Source organism: Cygnus olor, chromosome 7 (genome assembly GCF_009769625.2).
Source record: "Cygnus olor isolate bCygOlo1 chromosome 7, bCygOlo1.pri.v2, whole genome shotgun sequence".
NCBI classification, from domain to species: domain Eukaryota; kingdom Metazoa; phylum Chordata; class Aves; order Anseriformes; family Anatidae; genus Cygnus; species Cygnus olor.
The window spans coordinates 38,157,574-38,178,678 of NC_049175.1; the positions used below are offsets into that span (position 1 = coordinate 38,157,574).

Below are 21,105 nucleotides of genomic sequence, written 5' to 3' on the forward strand. Positions count from 1 at the left end.
GTACAGTTCTCATTCCTTACATGATGATTAGTCCTTCATCTGTTGAAAAATATGAGTTTGACATTACAGCACAGTATATGTAGCTAATAACTTCCTTCTCAGAATCCTTTATACATTGTAATCATTTAACCAACAAACTTAAAGCATAAGTGAACACGAATTCAAGTCACTGATTCAGAATATGCAGCTTCATGTGATGAACATATAATAAAGACTAAATCCTGCCCTCCAATGCTGTTGTTCCCATAGTCATCATCCCATATCATCAATGTTATAGGCAACTTGTTTTTGAAATGTTTGGTTTTTTTAATTCACTAGTAGCGCAGTATTATTGAGAATGTGTAGTCTGAGAACATCTCTATCAATCATGATCCTGCAGAGTTATCTTTTACACCCTGCATTGACAAAGAGCACTGTAAGTTTTTCCGAACTTACTGCCTCGCAGTTTGCAGGACTGAACCTGCAGAGAATGCTTTCTTTATTAACAATAAATTAAGACCTCTACTTTTGTATTTGTGAGCTTCAAAGCAGTCTGCTCCTAACAGAATAACGTCACTAACCACGTATGATGCATACTGAGTGTATTGCACAATGGTAAGGTTGTAAGGGTACAGGAGATTTAGAATCCTGACACTGCACTTTTCATCTTACGAATGCTGCACCACCGTCTGTTAATGTTGTTATACACGAGTACACAAGGTTATGTAAAAGGTGTGATTTGAAGATGAATGAAACTCACTTACCCATTCTTCCTAGATAAAATGTATGCAATCGTGAGTTCAAAAGATGTTAGAGTAATACACATTTTCTGTTGTTTTATTTGACAAGTAGCATACCCCGTTAAACAGAACTTGACCCAGCTAGATGATCATATAATGAGAGACCAATTGCAACATCAGTTAAACATAATTAAAGTTGGTCTAGAAACTTTCACTTCTACATATACATATGCAATTAAAGTCACATTAAGTCTGCATTTGGTACAGTTTATAAACTGCTGGTATGTCAGAAGATACAAAAGATTTAAGAAATGTATGGCTCGTGCAGTTTACTACACAGAAGTGGTGGTACAAGCCAAATGTCTTTGGCAGCATCTTGACACCAGAACAGTCACGAATGAATCAATAGTAAGTGTGTAGCACACTGTTTTGACAATAAAGTCTGGGCACCAATGAGACAGATCAGTTTCTAAAGTATAATTTGGAAGCTTGGAGTTACATACCGCCTCTAGCAGGTATTGTACCAGATAGGACCTAATGGTTTGATTGTATATAATATGCAATCCCAAATCAATTTACAAACTAGTTTACGAATGGTGCTTCTCAGCTGTGCCATTTTTCCAAAGTCAACAGAGGGCGCAGTGCCTTGAGCAAGGCCATAGAACTACGGAATCACAGGTTAATGTTAATCACGGTTAAGGTTGGAGGCACCTCTGGGTCCATCTTGTCCAACCACTGCTCAAGCAGGGACACCCAGAGCAGGTTGCCCTGGACCACGTCCAGGCAGTTTTTGAAGATCTCCAAGGACAAGACTCCACAACCTGTGTGGGCAACTTGTTCCAATGCTCCATCATCCACACAGTAAAAAAGTGTTTCCTAATGTTTAGATGGGTTACAAAACTTGGCAAAGGTTAGGGTTAGCCTTATGTAATGCTTAGTGCAAACCAAAGTGTTAGCCTGTGGCTGTGCATAGACGGATCGTTTTCCTGGCCCCTTCTGTCATTTTAAATGTGTGCCAGTGCAAACTGCTGATATGAAACATCTATTTGACTATCAGCAGTGGAGTTAATGCTAGGAATTTTAAGGGTTAATCCATTGAGCTATCATATTTGTGTATATATTACTAAATTTATCTCTGCTTTTCTTTTTGACCTTTTGAATTCCCTCTTGAGACCACAGTGTGCTGAACACTCGGACACTGGAAGATGCATTGATAGATGTGTTGTGGAAATGTAGAGTGTGCCTATACCAAACACAAAGAATGAAGTATATTTCTAAAGAATTTCTCTCTTAAGCCATTGAAAGGGAGAATATGGGAGCTGTGGAGTCCAGACACTGAAGGACTGTGTGCTAAATCAGATGCTAAAAATGTTGCATGTGTTAATTCACAATTAATAGACAATAAATCATTAATATATAATTTATTAAATATTTTATGGGAACCTTAATCTAAAGTCATTGATTTCCTTGCTAGGAAAATCTGCTTTACTGTTGCTGGAGTAATCTAGGGGGGATCAATAAAACAGGTAAAGGCTTCTGGCAATTCTGAGATCCATATGTACATTAACAAGTGTGTTGTCCAGAGGGATAAACCAGCAAGAAAGAAATGGGATGTCAGTAGCATAACAGGCATAGCAAATACAATTGTTTTACAGTATATTTGAATTATAGCTTGAGCATAATTTGTTGCTTGGTATGATGGTGTTCAGGGAACTACCTACAGCTCAGCATATTAAAGCATTTCAAAGTTGTCCTCATTCTGAAACAGGACAATGAGAAAGTTGAATTTTAGTCAAGTTTTCTGGGGAAGAAGTTTCTGGCCGAAGGTGTGTTTGAGGAGATTAAGTCCTGCTCAACGTCAAGCATATGGACTTTCCCGGCTCCTGTCAATGTGCATTTTAAACCTCTTGGAGGGTCTCCTACCAGGTTTTCTCAGGTTGATGCAGACGGGAGCTGCATGGCAAGAAATGGGGAATGCTCTAGTATGTCTGCGTGTTCAGCTTACGAATGCCTGTCTGACGCTGCTGAGACGTTCTTTTCATCCTAAGTCATATGTCTAAAGCACTAGCAACGTTATCATTGGCCAAGCAGTGCTGAGGTAGCATGAGTGCATCTTCCTAGTAGATGTGCTGAACCAGTTCCCAGTGTGCTCTGGTCATATCGTCTGGGGGCCTGATCCTTACACATCCTGATGTTTCTACATGGCTGAACTGTGAGGTTCATCCCTCTGCCTAAGGACAGACAGAGCTGATAAACGCTACTACTTTGTTACTGGAAAACATCCAGAAAATCTTCTGTTTGTAGTCAAGCCTCTTGGAAAGTACCACTTTTTTGAAGATCAATTGTAGATTAATTCAGACCAACAAATTACACTCTTGCACGGCTGCTTGTCATATGTCATGCTGGCATTGCATTCTTTTAGTGCTAAACATCCTCAGTTCATCATCTTTCGTGCTCTAAGCATTTCCAAAAATAAGCCTAGTAAGAAGGAAATTCCTTTAGCAATGCAATATATACAAAAGAAAGATTTATTTTTCCTCAGGTTTTAATCCTTTTAAAGTATGCATGCACAAAGACTTTTTTTTTTTTCTGATTTTTTATGTTTTTTTTTCTAAATTTAGTTAATCCTACACTTACAAAGTTGACCAAGTTTTAGTATTTTACTGATGTTTAAATTCAAATATTTGCCTATTGATTTTTTTTTTTAATGCTAGATCTCTTGGATGAGATAGAGCATTCTAGTTACTTACCCACTGCTTCCAGGTGTTTTCTAGCACTTATCTTACCAGCTTGTTCTGGATGTGTTTACAACATATACAAAATTACTGTAACCTTTTATATCTGACCGCATTCTAGCTTAAATCAGCTTGTCAGTGTCTCTAATGCGGGCATTGTCACAGCATTTCATAGAAACATGATTTTTTTTTGTTTCTGTATGTAGATGATGGTTCTCCTATAATTTTTCTGGAAGTTTTGCTCTCCCTGTGTTTTAAACATAATACAGATAGGCCATTGTAAGACAGTGGTTATCAGAAATACAATGCAAATTTGCAGCAGTGCGTGTGACAAAGGTAGTTTTTCTGTTGTTGAGAAATTATCTTCTAAAACTGAATTGCAAGGAGGCTTGATGAGGCTTGACTTGAAAGAAATCTCCAGCAGCAACAAGGTGTACTCCAGACTGACGTTGAAGAATATTCTGGAAACATAAAAATCATGAGTTAGTGTTTTGGTTCTTCAAAAAGTGTAATAGGGTAAATATTAGGAGGTTCTAAGATGAAGCAAGGCTGGTTGTCTATCAGCTTCATAAAATTAGGATACTAAAATCTCTAAAGCACATTAAGGGTAAGGAGGGAACTAATGTTTGTGGAGGGATAAATGAGGTATTTTATTACTAAGCATTGAGGAGGATGGATTCTTTTTGATGATGTGAGAAAATAAGGAGATAAAATTACTATAGGTGAATGAAATAAAATGTCTAACTGCAAGCAGTAAGTTAATTCTCTTCTGTCAGTCCCTGAGATCAAGCAGCTTATCACCTGTGACCGCTGTAGATGGCACAAGGCTTCATGCTGCCAAGGCCATTCAAATCTCCGCTTTTAGCATTTTTATATACATATGTATTTTTTTTAATTGAAATAAATGATTAGCATCTCCTATTTTCTGTGAGTGCTACAAACACTTACTAGCATAAATGTGGAAGCAGAATTGGTCCTATTAATCTCTCCTTGCCTCTTAATTCACATAGATCTATGGAAGTGCAAGTGGGAGGGTCTTGACCCCCGCTGGTAAATTTGTGGGGCTGCCTACACACTGGCATCCCACACGGGCTGTCATTTTGTGTCTAACATGCAGAGGTGCCCTTTCCCCTTTGTTAGAGCAGATGTTTAAAATGGAGAGAGTTCTCATTCTTACTAGCCTGCCCACCTGCTGAAACTTGGCGGTTTATGCAGAACATCATTCAGGAGATAATTCCTGTCACTATTTCAGTGCAACAGCCAAGAGCATCGCAGACAACAGCTTTGGCCAGGCTGTTGGTAGAGATATTTCTCCTTCTATTCCTTCTAACTTGGTGAGAGACAGTTTACCAGAGTTGTTTTATTTAAATCATTTTTCAAGTGTTAGGTGGGTCTGCCACTAGGAAGAGTATTTTTGCTGTCAGTTGGCCACAATAGCAGTCTTTATTAATCTTTGAGAATTACTCTATTTTTGTATTTAAAACAAAACAAAACAAAAACAACAACAAACAAACAAAAACAGTTATCCACTGAAACTCTTGCCTATACATCTTCCTAATCCTATTTGTCCATCTTATGACAGTATAGTCAGGCTTAGTAAACTGGGTTTATTTTGACAGTTTGGGAATATGAAACTGTTTCTGGCAAAGACTGCTAATTCAAAAGTCTCATAAAGTTCTTTGTACTCCCAAGAAAAGAATAAGGATAACTGTGTGCTTCCCAATTCCAGTAATTACAATCAGGAATATAAGGTTCAGTATGCAAACATCAGGTCTTTAGGAGAACGTCATATTAATCATAATATCCATTTGCTCAAGGCAAACCATAGCCTTTACTTGTATCAAGAAAAAGAAGTTTTCATTCTTCCCTCAGTAAAAGACATTTTGTTGGGGTTGATAGTAACTTGATAGCTGGAGAGTGAGAAAATATAACATATATGAAAATTTATGAAGACAGCAATAGAAATGCTGTTTTGGAGCTCCAGTCATACTGGCCTACAAAAGCTTTCAAGCTCAGCCTGCAGAATAAGAAGCAAAGTCCTCATCTTAAAACCAGGTATTCATGCTTGTACACCCACTCTATCTACTTAATGGGTTACATTCAACAAGATACTTACTTTCTAGACTTCTGTCAAGCAGCCATTTGATAAGACATAGCTGGAATTGATGATTAAATGTTTTCTTAAAAGGTAATAAGTGCTCATAGAGAAGTTGCATATCTAATTCCATCATTCACTTGCGTTGTGCCTCTCTGCCACCTCTGACCATTGGTTGTTGTATTATCTAGTAAAATTGGAAAGACTTCATTCTAACATGACTTTTTAAGCTCATACCATATTGCTGATGCTACAACAAATCATATAATTTTAATTTGATTGTACAGTCTTGGCACAATACAGTCTTTAGTTTTGAAAAAGACAGTGGTAGCATTATATCTCTTTACCAAGTGTACTTCTACCAATGAAAGTTTGAGAGACTGTGGAGTATTACTGGTTGTGATGTATTCATCTACAAAACATTGCCCCCCTACTGTAAGGCATATCTCTGTTTTGAACAAATGGTCAAAAAAATCCGATGATCACCTTTTTATTGATTTAGATCTTACTCAGACCTGAAAGAGCATTTCAGGTTGCACTTGTTTCATTACCAAGTCTTGAGTTTTGTGCTATAACTAGGATTTTTCCAAATTCTGGCCTACACAATATGTGTGTGTATATTCTTTTTAATTGGGTGTTACATGCAGAAGATGCTTTGAGTACATCAGGAAAAGTGCATGTGCATTTGTACATTCTTATTGTTATAAACACAGCAGTCTGTTTTTTAAAGCTTTTTTTTTTTTTTTGCTTTGACAAGTGAGCATTCAGGAAAAAATAGTAATGTGATTATATTAAAAGTATTGACATAGCATTATGAAATAAGTTCATACAGCATCTAGTTAGTTGTGGGCATGGACAATTCTGCCTCCCTTTCAAAATCCAGATTAGACGTCGCATCTTCTAGGCAGTAATGAAAGTCAGATGTCTATACATCTACATACAGGATCTCAGCTATATCCAAGTGGTAGACCTCTTGTAGGTCTTGCTGAATTCTTCAGTGCAGGATAGGTGAACCATCTGTAGTATGGCAGTGGACAGCATAACATGGTATCTGAAGCACTAAAGTATTTTTATATCATGTTCTATATCTTTGGAATATTGTTCTCTTTAATACAATTTATTTTATTTCAGAAAACAAACTTCGCATATGGCATTTCATCCAGCTATAACTCTGTTTATATATTCTTAAGCAATTTAATAAATTGAAGCAAAAATTTAGAAACCTTTTTCTTTAGTAAATCCATATGATAATGATACTTATTACTTTAAGCATTTTAGAATATTTATAGAATATTTTTAGAATAGCTGATATTTCAAATCTGTAACTGGGGAACTAAAAGGCATTTTCAGAAATGGAAGCGAATATGTTCTGGAAACCCATGCTTAGCAAATGTGCTCTTTCAAGTTCATGAGTCTTGAATTATGGTTAAAAATGACTATGTTGGTCCTACTCTTCCAATCAGACTATGAACCTGACTACTAGTGCTGGTCCAGACCTTACTTGTATCTTCAAACGGGCTGGATCTTCAAACAGCTCTAAGCAAAGAACCGCAAATTGTTTACAATGGGAGGGACCTCTTAAGATCTAGTCCAACCCCCTGCTCAAGCCAGGTCACCTAGAGCAGGTTGTTCTGGACCATGTCTAGTTGGGGTCTGAATATGCTCAAAAATGCAGACTCTTGGGTCTTCCTATACCAGTACTGGGTCCCCATCACAACTGAAACATGTTTTCACATGTTCAGAGAGAACCTCCTGTGTTCCAGTGTGTGCTCATTGCCTCTTGTCCTGTCACTGGGCACCACTGAAATGAGCCTGACTCCATCTTATCCATTCCCTCCCATCAGGTATTCAGACCATTGATAAGGTACCCCTGAGCCTTCTCTTTTCTAGGATGAGCAGTTCCAGGTATCTCAGCCCTTCCTCATATGAGGGATGCTTCAGTCCCTTCATCATCTTTGTGGGCTTGTTCTGGACTCTCTCAAGTATGTCCACGTGCCTTGTGTGCTGGGGAACCCAGAACTGGACACAGTGCTCCAGAAGTGGCCTCACCATTGCTAAGCAGAGGGAAGGATCACCCCCCTCAGCCTGCTGGCAACACTCCTCCTGATGCAACCCAGAATGTTCATGGTGTCCCAAATCATTCCTAAATAGCAGGGTATCACCTATACGTTGTAGTAACCGTACATCTGATTTATGTGAACAGCTGAGACTTCTCAAACTTTTCAGGTGGATCCTTTTTCAATGGAAAAATGAAAATACATCTCAAGTATGCAATCAGCATCACAGCTGTCTGGTGCTGGGCATAAGTAAAACCATTTTAAGGCATGAAGAAGCCCCTTTATCCAAAAAATCCTTAGCCACGAAATATGAAAAAGATGAAAGTCTTTCTTTTCCCTGCTTTAATTATGATTTCTCCCACTGCAACATGCAACAGAACGAGAAAATGAATAACTATGTAGTGATTTGGTGCTGCAATTGCAGAAAGTCTTGGCTCATATGCGAAATGGGCAATTGCTAGCAGAAAGCAGAAGTATGTTTAAGAAGGTGAACAGGTGACATCTGAAGCACCTCAGAGAATGACAGCTTGAGAAATGACACAAGGAAGGAATCTTCCCAGCAACTGTATCAGATATGGCAGTGAGCTCACAACTAGAAAGTGCAAGAGCCTGCAAACATCATCTGTATTTTGAGTCAGCTGCCTGGGTAAGGATTCCCCATCTCAGCCCTCAACCATCACTGTTTACCTAGGTGCTTTCTTGTCCCAGTCCTGAATTTTTCTGCCTTTAGGGCCATGAAAAATACACTTTGCTTCTCTCAAGACATTTATTTTGCTTGTGGCTGTGCCCACCCAATCTTCTCTCTAGCTCACTTGTTCCTTTTTTCTTCATCCCTCTAAAGGTTTTGCTTCCAGTTCCACAGCTCCACCCCATCTCTCCATTTGCTGGATGGGATATGGAGAACAGCTGTATGTCTACACTTCTCCACCAGTTCTCATTTAACAAATATTGAAATTAGGTCTCAAAACAATAAAGTATATGGAAAAGTCTTCTTTTTTATTGATAGAATATGAAAAACTGTAGTCAAAAATTGCCGATGTAAAGTTATTAGTAGTTTGGATTATGAAGTGTAACTTCACAACTATGTTTCAGTCTTTGGTGTTTATGCATATAACTAGATGATTTTATATTATTCTCCTTACAGCTGCAAAATCTGCAAGAGAAACTTGCCTGTAGTACACATTTCATAGTCTATTTTGTGGTTCCAAAACAGATACTGAATATGCACGCAGCAATAAAAACACTTTTTCAGATGCTTTGTGCATATTTTGATGCTGATCTCAAACTTTATTGCTCTTTAGTGATGACTTGTTGAATATAGTTGGGAGGGTTCGAAAAACTGATGAAATGAAAATTGTTGACAGCTAAGAAAACTATTTCTGACTATTCTAGGCTTACACCAATGTTTGTAAGTCCAATTTTTATCTTTTCTTCTGCAAGAACTGAAACTGATTAACAAATATTTTTAGACAAACAAAGGTGTCATTTCACACACAATAAAACATTGCAGTAATGCCTCTAAATGGCTCAAAATCTGACTCAGACGAAAAAGGCCTCTTACATATTTCTGAGACAAGGTATGTGTCTTCTGGCTGATTGCTGCACTGAAGAATGCTTAATTGTGCTGAGAAAAGACAGACACTCTTCCTGTAGCTTTTACAGCAGGACAAAATAAAGAGGTACAGGTATGCAAATGCTGTCACAGACAGATCCCTTCTTACAAAAGCAACGAATTAATGAAGGCTTGGCTAAATCTGACTGAACCAAGACTACCCAAACTTCATAACATCCTATTAAATCTTCAAATAGTTAGAAGAGCTTCTAAGAAAGTGCTACAAATCATGGAAAAGAGCCCTTTTATGAAAGGAATTGTTCTTTCTTGTATTTTTCAATTAATGTGTTCCTTGCTCCATAATGACTGTCAGTTTAAACTGTAACAGGGTTCCCTTCTTCCTTTAGTTAAGTGATACTAAGCCATCCTTACAAAAAGAAAAATCACATTGCTTTATTCTTAAGATAAACCTTCATTTAATTAAATAAATTATTCTTAATAGCTTGCAAACTTCAGATCATGTTTTTATTCTAGTCAGAAATGCTTAAGATGCTAGATTCTTTTTCTCTTTTCAAATAGGTCGTTGTAAATAACTTAGTCTCAAAGATTTTAACTTTCATTACAAGTTAAACTGATTCTATGACATCTTGGAAACAAAATCAAATGTAAAATGAACATGTAATAAAGATTTATTAAATTAAAATGCATAAAACTTGGGGTCTAATAAGGACAGTTTTATTAATGAATGTAAATTGCAGCAACCCATCTGAGGCACCTGCTAAATGTTCATTATAAATTACTCTCACAGACATCGTGATGAGTTTCATATTGTAGCCAGACTTATAAAAGCATGCAGATTGCTTCCCCAAGGGACTGTATATTTACTTAACAGTGTAGTTAATTGCAATTATTTATTTTCCAGTGATCGCAAATGGCTTCTGTATTAAAGATATATGTGGCTATTAGGAATTATTCAATTACCTCTTTTTCTCAGTAGTCTAAGTCAAACCTGAGCTTAGATTCCCAGAGGTAAGTCAGTAGTGTATTAACTCAGTATGTTCCTTAGCTTTCTGCTGGGGCCGTAACACTGTAATAGTCATAAGTCCTCTCAGCAGAGCTAGCTTGAGAAATACTGATGACCCATCTCTCCAACTGATTTTTCAACATTTCCAGTTCCATACTGATGCTGCCATGCTTATTGGCAAGATTCATAGGAGGTTAATTAAATCCATCTTCAAAACAATGAGGGGCCAATGAGCCATATCCCCGTTGCAATAGTAAATTAAATGATGCAATTGTTTCTACTTCCATCATGGATAAGGGGAGGGATGAGTGAATGAATTGTTCTCTGGCTGCCTCCTCTGGGGCCCTAGAGGGTCTAGTAGCATGTGGTCGTAAACCTGCTTTTAATTTGTGGCCACAGGAAAAGATGACACTGTTATCAGCAGGCAGCGGTCTTGCACAGCATCACGATGTGAAAGATGGCAGTGTTTAAAAACTAAAAAGAACTCTATTCCCAGTAGGGTTTAGCAGCTCCTCCTGTTTCGGATGCAAATTAATACAAAAATGGTTACAGAGCAGAACAGAAAAGATGATACGTTGATCAAATTTGGCACTGCTTGGGCCATAATTAAAACGTACACAAATTAAATACAATTATCTTGTGCTTTCTAATAGGGCTGAGTGTCATTAAACTAATTAATAATGCAGCCTATAAGCTGGGCTCTGCTGCTGTGATTGTTCAGAGTGTATGTTTTATGCCTTGCGTGGCAGCAACTGGCAGCTGGGAGACTCAGCTGGCACTGGCTGACAGCGGGTGACAGCGGTACCAGCAGCGCCCGTCTCCGCACAGCCCGGGACAGAGCTGGCTGCTGCCACACCTGCCATTCATCACCTAGCTTACAGTGATGGTGATGGATGACATTTTGGGTGCCTGAAACCTTCTTCTTTTTCACTGGTTGCAGGTTACTGCCACGGATATATGTACTGGCCCGTGGGGCTGTTCTGGGAGAAGTGGTGGTTTCTGAGGACAAACTATTTCTGAATGGCTCAAGTTCCTAGATTTGTGCTATATACTAAATGGCGGGGAAAGGTGCAGGGGGAAGAAGGAAGTTCCTGGAGAGGGCACATCTTTTGTCATGGGCTTGCAGATCACTTCTAGCACAAGGATTGTTGTTCCTGGTATAGAAGACAAAAATATCCGCAGGGAAACCTTGAAGCTTTACTCAAGCTGTCTAGTTCAAGAGGCTGAAGCTTCCTGCAAATTCACATATAAAAAATGTCTTAACAGAATGCCGGATTCCAGGTCTCCATTGCAACTTTCCAAGTTTTAACAATGCTCATCTACCTAATGGGATTGCAGGTTAATTTCTGCTTGATGACATGCTAATTACCAAACAGATCCTGACATTTGTTTGCCAAATACTTTGACAGTGCCCGGGGTCTTGTAACATGTGAAGCATTTGAATCAGAATACAGAAAGCACTTCATTGCATGCCTACCTTTAAGAGTTTCGATCAGGATGGGGAGGAAGATTTTTATTTAGATTTAGACACAGATTTAGTGCTGGGGGGTGGGGAACTGTCATTACTATAATGGGAGCAAAAAAGTTGATAGTAGCACCCCCTTACCAGTAACTAATGCTAAATGTAGTGTTTATGGAGAATGGACAAATTGTAATGTTCCAGATATACAAAGCTTATTTGTGTAGGCCATTTGTATAAGGTAGGCAGAAACCACCTTTGTGTACAGACACTTGTTTGCTGATGCACTTGGGATTTAACTCTAACCCTGGTCACTTTCATTTCCTGTTGGGACAGATAAAAATCTTTAGATTCATATGGCTTTCTTTTTCTTATGTAACAATGGTACAGGAGCTTTCAGAGTAAAAGACAGATACCACATCTTCTTTCACAGAGGCCCGGTTAATGCATCATCTTCCCACAGGACAAACTGGTTTGTGTGAGAGCTGCAAGATGCAGTATTGCTCTGCATCCATTGTTACACCACAGTGCTGCCTTAAGGCCTTGCTGCAGCTGGAAAGCTGCTCTGCTTTGTTCAGCTCAGAAGAGCTTTACTGTCGAGTTTAACGGTTAAAAAGGTATTTATTGACTCCAATATTAAGTAGTTTAAGCCCTACTGCTGTATCAGTGACTAATGGCCACAGGACCCCGTCATGCCTTGATAGTATAGTATATGACAAAAAGATACTACTGTTATCTGTAAAAGCTGTCAGGGATTGAGTACCTCAAGTTTCAGCTTTTTGAATGGTTACAACCTTATTCATTCTCTCTTTTCAAGATCCAGGTTGTTGCCTTAAACAAAACAAGATATTGATAAGGTTTAATGGAAATAAACATTATAAATAAGAGTAAATAAAATGTGCAGTCTTCAGTCAAAAAAATCTTCCAATTTGAGTTTAAAAAAAAACACATATCAGAACAGAGTTACTTTCCAGAATAAATCTTTCAACTGTGGTAATTTAAGCAAATTCCAGTAACTCAGTAGACAAATTCCTACTAAATTCAGTGTGCTTCAGTATATTTTCCTGCCTGTGACCATGTCATGTCTTTCCTTTTATTAACACCTTTCTGAATATATAATTATAACTCCATAAATCCATTTTGATATTATTTATATTTGTGGCCATCCCACTCAGACTTGCATAAAAATTACAAAATGCTCATTTCTGTTTGTATATTTCCACAGTTGTATATTTACTTGTCAGCAAGTTATTGAATTGTCTCTTGCAGAGAAGAAGCAAGGTTCTTCTCTGAGGTTCTCCTGAGTTTGGTTCTGAATGGAATTTCTGTCATGAAGTCATTAAGATAAAGGTGTTGAGTACATTGTATGTTGGCTTGTAGCCTTACAATTTAGGCCTACACATAAAGCACTTTGGCAGAGTTAGATTTTTAACTATTTCTCTTTCCTCCAGCTTCTTCAGAGCTGTCTGCATTAAGATTGCCTTACAAGCGAATGTTATTTAGTTCAGGCTTTCTTTTCTCCCCTGAGCAGGGAATGCCTCCTGTGACGTGAGGACCTGTCCCCAGACAGTGCCCAGCTCCCTCTCCTCACATTAGTGCCTGGACCATTTCCTTGCAGTCTTACTGAAGCATCTGTGCAGCATAAAGGAGATGGACTGTCACAGAAATTATGTTGTTCAGGAGAACTATAGTTTTGTCCCAGCCAAGAGCAATGATGCCTATCTGGCAAGGAGCAAAGGCTGATCTGGTTAGCAGGGATTGTACCTGTTAAGTCCTGCTGAGAGATGGGGGCTTTGAAGGAGGGACTCTTCAGCCATCTGTTCTGACTTCATAAACATGTCCGGTGTCTTCTTGTCGCTTGATTCAGATAATCAGCAAGCAGTAAATTACTTTATTTTAAACTTCATCTCTGAGGCTTAGGAGAGGAGATCAACAGTGCAGCATTAAATGTTCCCCTCATCCAAAGACCATTTGTTTTAACTACTTACTGAAAAGGTAGAAGGATTGAAATGATGTTGGGACCATTCTGCTTTCCACATGTCCTGTCTAAAGACTGAAGAACCACTAGGAGTATATCTTGTGCAAGCTGCATTTGTGAAATAGCATCACCTTGGTCCTGGTAATACAGTGCCATAGAGGTTCTGCATATCCTGCACTGCATAAAACATCTGTTAAATTTGCAGGCTGACCATGGAAATCAAATTAGTTCCCTCTTACACCAAGCCCTACAAATAGGCTTTCTTGGTGAAGAGGGTGGGAGGTTGTGACAAGTTCTTGGTGGTGACTGATACATTATGTCTTGTGAAAATTTTAGCATTTAATCTTTATGTTATTTAAAATTTAATCATGATTTTTGGCATTACTGCTTAAATAAGAGCTCTGTTACGATATTATTTAGAGCTACTAAAAGCCTTCGCAGGGCTCAATAACGTCATAATTTAATATATAAAGCCATTAAAGGGTTAAAATGAATTTTATGAAAAGAGATTATAGGATCTTTATCACATGTTGTTTATCTGATCAACAGTTAACAATTTAAGACAGCATTATTCTAGTAGAAAGAAGATTTGTTTCAGACACTGACATAAACATCCCCTCATAATAGTGGCTTTTCATTTACTGCGTTGCAATGTACCATAAGCTTAAAGGCACAACAGCTCCTTTGTGTGTCTCAATAATGCTTGTCCAGAGTGATGTCAGTCAATTTTTGACCTATACAGTCTGATGTTATTCTCAACAATCATATAATAGATTTTTTTTCCTTTAATGAGTAAAGAGTATGCCAATAAAATACTCAAAAATTATCATATTCCTTTATAGTGTCTTCCTCTGGAAGAACAAGGTAAATTGCCCAGATGGACATCTCTGGAGAGTCATTAGGATCTTTCATCTGGCTTCAAATGGCTTTTGCCATTTCCTTGGATTTTTTTTTCCCATGTCATTGGATAGTTAGAGGACCACTTCTCTGGTGCTGACTTTGCAAATGCTTTTGTAACTTCCTGTTCCAGTGGGATAAATAAATGTTAACAGCTACACAGCACTTTCTAATAGAGGTTGAAAAAAATGTATACATGAAGTGGCATTGTGGTAAGAGCGAATTCTGAGTTCAGGCTCTGTTAATGGCACTTTGTAGTCCCATAGAATAGCACCCAAAAAGCAGGTGAAGGGTCTGCCCTTTGTGCTCCCTGGAAGCTGCTCCTCCAATGTGGCAGAAATGCTGTGTGAAGGGCTGGGGCTGATCAAGACGCACATGATGCCAAGGATGTGGGGGCTAGCCCTCCCACCGCACACCATTGCGGAGCCAGTGCTGCCTCGACCCCGCGGGCTCCCTGTGGGCACAAGGTGGCAGAAGGGTTTGGAATTGGATGGTCCTTAAGGTCCCTTCCAACCCAAACTGGTCTGTGCTTCTGTGATGCTATGAAATCAGCTCCCTGGAGGAAAACCTTCTTCCTGATCCCCACTTAATGCAGCAGAGCTCTGAACAGCGTGTAACTTTGCTTTGGTGAAGTTTAGGGATGATGGATGGTGGCTATAGGAAGATTCGCACCATCTGTCAGTGATACCCTACCCATGTACTCTATACCAGCATGTAGCCCTCAAACAAGTAAAAGTTTTTAGTTTACTCTCCAACCTCACTAAAAGGTTTTCTCTTACAAAGTCTGGTAGAGATTATGGTACCATTGCTGATAGTTACATTAAATTCCTGTCTTCTAGCAAGCCTTTTATGTGGCATTCAGATTACCTCGCTTTCATAGAGACAGTAAAGAAATGCACATACTGGATTAACCTTATGGAAATCTCTGTGTTTCTGTAATGCTATTTCTAGATTACTTTTATTCATACAATACTAACATTTTCCTGAAAATTTAAACAGTTTAATTTTTTGATGCATTTTCAGCTGAACACAGTGTAGCTGTAGTACTGTCATTAAGCTTGAGAAGCACAAACATAACCTGGATAGATTTGTTCTTTCATATGAATACTGTATTTCCTCCTTTTTTTTTTTTTTTGTTGTGGTGGGTTTTTTTTGAGTCATGCAATCCCTGTGGCATTGCCCTTAGCTCCCCTTAGAGGCACATCTCCAGACTGTAGCTGCCATTGCTATTCTTTCTGTGCCCTTCAGTGTGAACCATACAAGTATCACAAAAGATAGCATTATGCAACCCAATCTTCACTAGCGTTTGGAGTAGTCAAGTATGTGCTAAATGTTTAAGAGTGACAACAACTGAACTTAAGCAAGCCAAAGGTCGAGAGTATACAAGAAATTTGAATTAGAAATTGCCAAGGTGAGATGGAAATTTTTTTTTTCTTTCTGTTTAGTGGATATTTTACATCATATAAAATGAATACCAGATAATTGCCAATCTGGTGTCTTGTATTGATTTAATTCAATAAGCAGCTTCACCTCCACTCAATAAGCAGCTTCACCTCCACCTTTTGCATGCACTTACCTTAAAATATATGCATTATGAAGACAGTGATTCAAAGTCTTTAGCAAATCAATATCAAGACAGGATTCTGTTCTTCAAATATTGACAGCAGAGTAACTCTAAGAAACAATGACAAACAATAAAAGCAGGGATAGATAAAATAAAGGCTGTAGTTCTATTGTAGTTAGGCTCTGCAGAAGTCCCAAACAGTTGCCTGGTATTATGTATTGTATGTGCTTTAGCAAATAGTTTGAGTTGACCACTTGCTGTCAGAATTTCTGGCTGAAAACCTGTGACAATTGAAATGAAAGGCTATTTTTCCCAATGATTTTTATACAGTTGGCTGTTTTGCTTGATTTTTTTGCCAATAACTTGCACAGTAGTTTTTTCAACTATGAATGTTCACTGAAGATACAGAAGGGTATGCGTAGGCTGCTACCATTAACTTTGTTCTTGCCTTTGATAATTTCCTCAGAAGTAAAATAAAATTTGCACTGAAACCTGTAATATTACAGTATTTAAACTGAGCAACTCTGTGTGCTAATTTATTGTGGTTTAGTAATGGTAATTTTAAAATCCATGAACACTGGCAGTTGAATTTCCTGCACATTGAGTATCATTCCAAGAATTTATAGGTGTCTTTTATGGAGTAAAACATGTTACAGTTAGTTCAAAAAGTACTGGTTGCTTAGTTGATACAATTCTGAAATCAAATTATTATATATAGTTCAGTAGTACAATGCACAAGTATGTATAGTGTTAACATTCATCAAGAAAAAAATATTTTTAAATGCCATTCAAAACCCTGATCTGTTTTGATTTTCTCTCTCTGAAATATCTGAAGACAGGCCCAAAAGCCTAGAATAATGTGTAATGAATATCCTCTATGTAAATATGAGAATTTTTCACTAGGTGTTGGAGTCTTATCAAGTATAACACTTTCAAATATTATCTCCTTGTAAATAACATTGAATAAAACAGCAAGATTTATTTTTAATTGTCTTTGGTTTTGTAGTTTTAACAGGCGCTGAATTTCATGCAGATTATCAGTGTTGGACACAAGTGAAATGTTTGAGAGTTCTGTTTACATCTAACAGTAAAAAATTCAGAGTTGATGTTTCCCTTGGATGTGCTGAAAATCTCTTTCACTTGACATGTTTCTGTATAATTTAAAGGAAGAAAGCTTTGCGCCTCCTGTCCCCTGGGTGGTGTGTGCTTACCATTAAATCAGTAAGTGGGAGTTGGGTGGCTCACTGTCTTCTGCTCTTTGTTCACCTTCACCATGGCTGTGACAGCAGCACTTTCAGAGCACACAGGTGTGGCCACAGCATGTTGGCTGAAGCAAAGCTTTTGTGAGATTTAGAGAGGTGCCTGAACAGGTTGTAGACGGGAGACGGTCATCCAGCAGAAAAAAAGTGGGTTTGATCAGTAGGGCATTGGGTTCCTCCTATATTATCACTCCTGCCATTTTGTTGTGCTTCATTATTCTTTCCTTTAGTTGGGAGGGCTATTTGCTCTGTGCATGACTTTTAGGCATTTACATCAGGATCAGGAATGCACTATATCTAACCAGATTCCATTTAGAAAGAAGAACAAAAAGCAATTTAAGTCTTTTATTACGTATACTTGAACAAACTGAAAATGGTGTTTCAGAAATACCAGACATGTTCTGTATGTATTTCTGGTCAATGCACTAGAAGAAACAGTTGAATACACTCAGCACATGAAGATTATGAAGCATATAGTAGTCTTACTAATAAGCGAAGATGATTTTAACTAGAAGGACTGGACAATTTTAATTGTCCATCTTTAGCGTACAGTCTTTAATGTTGATTGAGAAGAAATTGGAGTACCTGGGACATTGCAGAATGCTAAGAGAAGGACAGATTTGTACCTGTGGTACCTTGTGGTACAAGACAAAAGGAGGGAGCACCGAGCAAGCCCCTCATTAACTGAAAGCTCATTAGCAAGACATTCATTTCAGACAAACTAAAAGAAAAGTTGCTAGTGATAAAAGAATTGAAAGATATAGTGAAGTCAGATAATGAGTCTGACAAAGAAAGTTTGTAATGAGATTAACAGCTTGGGTGTAAATGATAACCAAGTAATCATATGGCAAAATAAGTTCGTCGAAAACGTTGTTTAACTTTGCGTTTGGCTGTGTTTACATGTATAGAAGCTTTGAGGAGTCAATAGTCATAAGGACATTAGGTCTTACTGAAGGCAAACGGGTCAAACTCAGCTCCCATGATAATGCCATGGCATATATCATTAATTCATCTTTGGATATATTTAAAAAAAAAAAAGTAACACCAACTGTGAAGTTGATTTTACATGTGGATGCAAAGCTATTACAATGAATTACATCAAGTATCTTCGCTCTGTGTATTTAAAAAGCATGATTTGGCATGGGAGGAGAGTGAGGGGCTCTGCATTTTTTTAGAGACCCTAGGCCAGGTCTGGATGCCAAAGAGGAATTATTTTCACAGGTAGCATCAGGTTTGCTGTACCTAGCTTCCTTAGACAACCATTAAACCTACCTTTAACTGCCCTGGCTGATAGGTCAGAGAGGGTTTCCGAGGAGTTTGTAGTTAGAACACTGGTCTCCACAGTCTGCTCTATTTACAACAATGATCCTAATCCTATCCCAGATAATATTTGGGAAGTGGTAGCAGAAAATTTCAAATTAAAAATCATGCATGAGGAATCAGCCACATAAGTGATCAATGAGAAGTTCCTTTCTTGGAATGGTTGAGGAATTGGTGGATGCTCCATGTCTTATCAAGAGCTAATATCTTTCTGAAGATTTGTTTTAGTCAAAGAGATGCTATTTGCTTCAGTTCAGGAAGAACTTGGTGCAGCATAATGATCTGACAAGAGAAATGCATGGTCACTTTTGGCTTGAGATTTGACTGATAATTTTTTCAGACTTGCTAAGCAGATTTAGATACCTTCTGTCTCAAATATTCTTTTAATTGAAATTATTTCTACAGATTTCCGTGTTGGTGAAGTAAGATACGATTTCTTTATTTCTTTATCATCTGTATTTCATTGATGCTAAAAATTAACAAGTTAAATCTGCACCTGACCTCATACAGATGATGAAACATTTCTTTTAGTTATCCACTATATTTTTGATGCAGACAACTAATAGGTAAAATCTATGCAAATGTGCAGAGTTCAAGTGAGGGCTATCCTAAACAGGACTTAAGCTATGCACCCGCTTTTGTGCCAATTTTTTCAGTTTTTTTTTTTTCTCTTGTAATGAATACATGTATTTTGTGCATTGGAGCATGGCACAGGCCCTTTTGGATGGCAGACTCTTCAAGAAAGAGGAAGAGAGTTTTAATCACAAAAGCAGAAACTTCAGTCAGACAAGTGACTCTACACTTTGTTTCATTTGTAAATGGTGCATATTGGCTTTTGTGAAACAGAACCCTGGTCCGATTCAGGACAGCGCTTCATAGATTCTTTACGTGGTTTTTTTTTGAGTGTGAAATAGTGCACATGAAAAGAGAAGGAGATTGAACATAATTTGTTCCAAGAGGTAGTCTAAGATTTTTTCCAATCAAGATTCTTTCAGCATATTCCTCTTTGTTGAGCTATAAGCAGCTTTTGAATTAATAGCATTAGCCTATATTACAGGACTTCACTGGGTGTTCCCAGCTAAAGTGATTAGTTACAAGAAACTAAAAATGCATGCATTGTAACCTTTTAATGAATATGGGAGACTTGTAAACTAAGATGAGATTTGAGCTATTTCAAAATGAGCTGTAGAGTTCACTGAGAAAAAGAAAAATGCATCATTGAAATTCATGGTACCACTTTGGTTTTCTTTGCTGAGATTTATCATTGAAAGCCATATTGCTTTCCTTTTGCCTTTATTTAAAGCTCTTCAGTACATTGTTTTTAAGGTCCATTTCTTTTACAAGCTTTTCCTTTCAGCTTGCTCAGGGTATCAGGACCTACGAACATCTGTTTGTGGCTAAAATCAGCCAGGACCTGGACTGTATCCTGCCTCCCTACCCCCTTTTGTTTCCAAAGGCTATTGTTTCCGATTTCATGCTATCAGAGGGGCTGCATGTTTTCCTGTGTGAAGTTGTCAGACAGATAAAAGCACAGGAGCAGGGTCACATTTCGAGGGATGGGCATGAAAAATTGGTAAAATGTATCTTGAAGGCCACCCACAAGACTTGCTTGAAGAAATTCAGAAAGAGGGAGCAGAATTATAATTTTAAAATTGTGTAAATTCTGAAGTGGATGAAATAGTGGTGAAAAAAGTGTTTAACTGGCAGAGATCTCCTAGTCAGATTTATGCTTAGTTGACTTAGTCTTCTCGAGAGTCACCAGTTGGACTTCCTTAGAAAGAAAATACCATCATCTTCATTATAGTGCTTGTCTTTTCAGTATGGGAATGAAATGCCCGAAGATGAAAAACAAGTGTGTTACACCTATCAGTCATCATTGCACACTGGGGAAAATAGAAACATTAGTAAAGGTAGGCCTTTACTTTGGACCTACCTGTCCAAAATTACCAGTATGGTACCAGACGTGTGAAGGTAAAATAAGGATGATAATGATGGATGGACAAATATGAACAGTGAGCTTAATTAACTTAATGGAATACATTGTCAGGGAAGAGAACACGGTACTAGGCTAGTAACTGTGGCTATGGTTTACGGTGCTATAAACCACGATTAGCCAAAACATGCTTATCCTTTTGTCTCATATGAAATCCAGAAGTGACATCCTAGTTTTAAAGGATGGAAAATTAATTCTGCTGGTGGGAGGAGCTACGCAGTTATGGATACAGCTGATTTAGACAGTTCAATAGAGCATCCTCTCAGAACTGTGTATTAACACAATGGTAAGTTTATGTGTATTTCTCTGAAAGTACTAAAAAGTATCATATGATCTTAACTGTTTTCATTTAGATATTGACTAGATAAACATGAAGAAAATGGTTTTAGTAGTACTGTTTTAGGTCAGTGATTCAATAAGATGTTTTATTTTATGAACTGCTAATGACAATTT

At 37.9% G+C, this 21,105-nt stretch overlaps 1 protein-coding gene across 3 annotated transcripts in view; it reads left to right on the forward strand.

Annotated features, from left to right (window-relative positions):
* The window catches only part of INPP5A (inositol polyphosphate-5-phosphatase A), a 249,702-nt gene that overhangs the window by 174,998 nt on the left and 53,599 nt on the right, over nucleotides 1-21,105 (forward strand). The gene's annotated exons all lie outside the window — the stretch shown is intronic.